This window comes from Diaphorina citri, unplaced genomic scaffold (genome assembly GCF_000475195.1).
Source record: "Diaphorina citri unplaced genomic scaffold, Diaci psyllid genome assembly version 1.1 scaffold1488, whole genome shotgun sequence".
Lineage (NCBI taxonomy): Eukaryota > Metazoa > Arthropoda > Insecta > Hemiptera > Psyllidae > Diaphorina > Diaphorina citri.
The window spans coordinates 155,037-160,299 of record NW_007378914.1 but is presented as its reverse complement, the minus strand read 5'-3'; the positions used below and the strand labels follow the sequence as shown (position 1 = coordinate 160,299).

The window sequence follows — 5,263 nt, the reverse complement described above, 5'->3', positions numbered from 1 at the left end:
CATTCTAGAATTAATTAAAAGTAAAGGTGAAATAAAGAAGGAATTTTTTCTGGACTGAAGACTTCCTGAAACATTTGGCAGAAGACAGAATTAGAAAACAAAATAACATCAGTTCATCTGAAAATTTAGAAAAGTAGAAAATAAAAGATTCAAAGGAGTTGGCTCACAATTAAGTATACATTTTTATTGGATAGTTTTGTTTATTTGTAATGAAAATAATCACAAAATGTACACTCTACAAAAGTTCTGAAAAATAAATCCTAATTTTATTGGATAGTTTTGTTTATTTGTAATGAAAATAATCACAAAATGTACACTCTACAAAAGTTCTGAAAAATAAATCCTAAAAAACGGGGGACATATTACAATGGAAAATAAAGAGAGATCTCTTGACTTAGCAATTTCTGACTAGAAAAGAACAATAGAAAAAAGTTTGGTTAAAATATAGAGGTACAATAAATATATCTTTGGTTTTTGATACAGACAATATGTCACTCTGAACTTGAGCTGTAAACTAAACAATAACTTGAGATCAAAAATAATAGATTTAAAATCAAATAAAATCATCAAACAAAGCGAACAAACAAACTAAACGTAAACGAGATCAAAAATAATAGATTTAAAATCAAATAAAATCATCAAACAAAGCGAACAAACAAACTAAACGTAAATCTGTCATTTCCAGAAACCATACTTCAAACTATTCTACTAGGTCCTGAAATCAAGGAGTTTCCTGAAATGACGAGAATTTTTTGCACTTGAATCTATTTACTAATTTTAATTTAAACCCACAACGCTTTAAAGGTTCCCTGGGTCTTTCAGAGCTTGTCACAGCACATGTACCTCAATGTATTAGATAGATATCTACCTATTTGAAACTGGCGTGAGAACATGGTGGAGGGGTAATTATTCAGAAGCCACTACAATAAAAAATGAAACTCCGTTTTGTGTTTAACCTAACCCTATGATAACACTGGTCACTGCTCACTTGTGACAGCTCTGTAGCAACTTTCCATTGACGTGACTTCTGAACAAGTACCGCGACTTAATGAAAAATATTGCACTCATTTCATGATTTCTATCTCATAGATAGGTCGACGATTTTATCCGTACCATCTGGCTCGTCCCGACTGTTTAAACGTGGCTCCGTTTGGTGCTTCTGACGATGGCGCCGCTTCCTGGCGCGTCGGACCGACAGGTCCAACACACGGTCCTGCGCGCTAGTGGCGCTCCAAACGGGAACTCGAGGAATCGATAGGATTGAATTCGAAGGAATGTCCACGAGATTCGAAGGAATGGGCTGAACGGGCGTGGGTACTTTTTGTTCCTTACGAGGCTTGACGGGGGGAAGAGGGAATTTGATCTCGTCGCGAGAAATGCCTTTAACTGGAATGGGAGGCATTGCTCCAATGCCTTTAATTGAAGCGGGAGGAATTGATCCAGCCACTAAAGGAGGGGGGATGGGGAAGTTCAGCTGATTTTGAGGGACACGATCAACGCGTGAAGAGGAATGAGGTTGATCTTGTGGGATTTTTGAAGAGGAATGAGGTTGATCTATAGTAGGTGTAGGTACCACTATGTCCACTATTGAGATTCCTGATTCCTGCCATGTATGTTGGTTGGGTGGAATCCTGCCTTTTGGAGGTTGGGTGGAATCCTGCCTTTTGGAGATTCGGGATAGAGTTAAGATGAGTTGACGTTTATATCAGGTCAGAAGACAGCGCGTATCCCAAAGGGTTAATTTGGTTTCCTAGTCTTGGTTCAGGTACGGTTTGGTGAGCAAGTCTCGAGTCTATTGTTCTGGGCGCTCAGGTCATTTCGGCCTCAGGATAGAAATGGTTAGTTCAGTCCTCTGAATAATAAGTACCTTTACTACGGCAGTAGGCTACTACTATATACTATTACTGTGGTCAAATTATTATCAAATTCCATACCTCGGCTGGAATTTAACCCACACCCTTCTGTTTACCAGGCGAGCGTCTTGACCACTACACCACTGAGGCAGGTAAATGAACTTGGAAGAAAGCCATCTTTATTTCGTAACAATTAAACAACTGCTACATTAGACGGTTTTCCAATAGGCCTAACCTGAGGGCGTGATAAGGGAAAGCATCCATACCATTATAACATTCCCAGCCAGTGGGTTCAAACAATTAAACAACTGCTACATTAGACGGTTTTCCAATAGGCCTAACCTGAGGGCGTGATAAGGGAAAGCATCCATACCATTATAACAAAAAGTAGTTTTTCTCTCTCCTGAAAAATTTAGCTTTTTCCACATAGGTTTTTCCCGACAGCGACGATATGTACTACAAGAAGGAGACATGCTGGAAAAATATTGATAATTCCAACTTCCTGACCTCCAAGGACCAAGCTCTAAGGGTTAGGTGGTAGAGAACGCCTAGGGCGTTAACCTCGCCTAGTGGTTGCCTTCCACTCAAGAGTCTATTATTATTATTATAACAAAAAACAGTTTTTCTCTCTCCTGAAAAATTTAGCTTTTTCCACATAGGTTTTTCCCGACAGCGACGATATGTACTACAAGAAGGAGACATGGAAAAATATTGATAATTCCAACTTCCTGACCTCCAAGGACCAAAGAGGGACGACAGAGGCTCATCAATAGAATGGCCAGGGTATGTCCTGTGTTCTGAACAATGGTCGAAACCAAATCCTGAGCTTCAAAGGCTTTCTAAGAAGTTTCCAAATACAAGTTTCTTCTTTTTTCATGAAATGGTTTTACAACTGCACCAAAAAAACGGGCTTGTTCTCTCAAACGAGATAGAATGTGAGGAGTTTGGTGAAAGTTTCAAGGGGGATGTCTAACATGACGGACCAGAATAAACAGTTAGGTGAAAGTTTCCAAAGGGGATGTCTAACATGACCCAATGACATGGAGAAAAGTCAGGGATCTGAATGGATATTCTTTATAAAATCAAATGATTACTTGAGAGAAATTTTGAAAACTGAATGTCCCGTCCCTCGAAAGGATCTGTTCCACTAATTAGTTGGAGTATAAGGGCTTTGGGGCAGTAAGTTCTAGGAACCGTTTTAGTGGGCCCGATCAGGATTTAAGGCCCGGGTCAGTTTTTTTCTTCTATAAATCCCAAACGGATAGTCCCATTTGGATAAAAATTGGCAAAAATTTACACATCTAAACATGATTTAGAATAAACAGAACTTTAGATTCTAGTTAGACCATTTGATAGATTTTGTACTTGATTCTGATCAGACCTATGAGGGCACATTAGTCTGAGCGCGTTTACTTTTTGAAAATGTGTAGAGCCCTGTGCTATGCCTCTTCCTGCGGGACCTCTCCTTTTTTTTCAAAAAATACATTTTTTTAATTTATTATTTTTTTTTTCTCAATATTTTTAACTAAAATAATAATAATTGTGATAAATAAAACAGACTAAGAACTAATAAATAATAATAAAATGAATTAAGAATAGAGGGGGAAATATAGAGTGAAGAGGGGAACGATGAAAAGAGGCAGAGCTTTATCCGCGGGCACCTGTCAGCAGGGTTTCCACTCCAAATTTTTAAAAATCACTAGTTTCCAGGAAAAGAAATCACTAGATTTGCCAAGAATTCACTACATTAAGTGATAAATCACTAACTCTGGAGACCCTGCCTGTCAGAATGACTTTGAGAAATCAAAACCCATAGGGGCATAAGATTACCAAGGAAATAGATTTCTACTTTTTCTCAAGAAAATAGATTTCCATTTTTTTCTACCACGGCATAAAAGCGGAAGTCGAACCCTATGAGGGCACATTAGTCTGAGCGCGTTTACTTTTTGAAAATGTGTAGAGCCCTGTGCTATGCCTCTTCCTGCGGGACCTCTCCTTGGTTTCCAGAAGTATTGATCTATTATTTTCAAATATTCCAAGGTAACAGATCCACTGGTACTAAAACCCTGGAGGCATGACCATTGTCATTCTTTTAATTATCATGTTACTTTTTTTTTACAAATGCCCAAGGTAACAGATCCACTGGTACTAAAACCCTGGAGGCATGACCATTGTCATTCTTTTAATTATCATGTTACTTTTTTTTTACAAATGCCTATACTCGTACAGCTTTGAAAAGATTTTTTAAGAAAGCCACTAAGAAGTGGACTGGACGGTGGTGTTAATTAGGCACAGGTACCTCGGACAGGTATAAGTACGGAATACATATATTATGTATATTACATATGCATGAGAAAGAGTCTTCAGGATTTCTAATTTCTAGGAATCTAGGAATTTTAGGTGTTTTGACGGCATTACTGTGGGACTTTAGTATGCTGTGTCATCTGGCTAACCCAAACTTTGGTCGGTTCATCAATAAATTTTATTGATTGTTTCTCTCTAGGGATCAGAGCAGCCAAACCCCCAGCCTGGCTAGCTGGAGGTTACAGTATGCTTATCATGCTTCAAAGGGAAAGCACAGGTCCTCATGATGGTTGACTGCGGTTCGCGACGGACCAAGTAATCTTGGCTAGAGACCATCCACCCCCTTCGGTGCAGCTACACCCCTATAACAAGAATTACATATATTATGTATATTACATATGCATGAGAAAGAGTCTTCAGGATTTCTAATTTCTAGGAATCTAGGAATTTTAGGTGTTTTGACGACATTACTGTGGGACTATAGTATGCTGTGTCATCTGGCTAACCCAAACTTTGGGAAGTCGAACCCGCGTTCTGCCGATTACCACGCAAACACCGCGCCTGGCGTAACCGATTTGCTACCGGGTAAAATCAAAACTTTGAAGGTGGATTAAAAAGACAAGACTAGCGCCCTTCGGGGACCAAATCTCTGCATGGAAAAGAAGATATATCGACTTTCCTGAAGGACGTTTGAAGGACATATCAAGGATCGGGTTTTAATTTCGGTTCAATCTATAAGGAGAAGGAAAGAGAAGAAAAAAGAAAGACAAGACCAGCGCCCTTCGCAGACCAAATCTCTGCATGGAAAAGAAGATATATCGACTTTCCTGAAGGACGTTTGAAGGACATACCAAGGATCGGGTTTTAATTTCGGTTCAATCTATAAGGAGAAGGAAAGAGAAGAAAAAAATTAGAGGATAAGTTAAAAAAGAGTTTAGGTAAAATTTTAAATATTAATAATGATAAAACAGAAAAATATAAATACAAAATTGTACAGAGGCGCTCTTCCGCGCGTTCTGCCGATTACCACGCAAACACCGCGCCTGGCGTAACCGATTTGCTACCGGGTAAAATCAAAACTTTGAAGGCGGATTAAAAAGACAAGA

General features: G+C 38.8%; 1 long non-coding RNA gene across 1 annotated transcript; it reads right to left on the bottom strand.

Moving 5' to 3' along the window:
- Positions 1 to 2,867: 2,867 nt before the first annotated feature.
- LOC113470287 lies at positions 2,868 to 3,973 on the bottom strand. The gene is made up of 2 exons (XR_003393394.1): positions 3,844 to 3,973; positions 2,868 to 3,313 (listed from the first exon to the last, which is right to left on the bottom strand). It is a non-coding gene; the product is annotated as an uncharacterized LOC113470287 (long non-coding RNA).
- Positions 3,974 to 5,263: the final 1,290 nt, after the last annotated feature.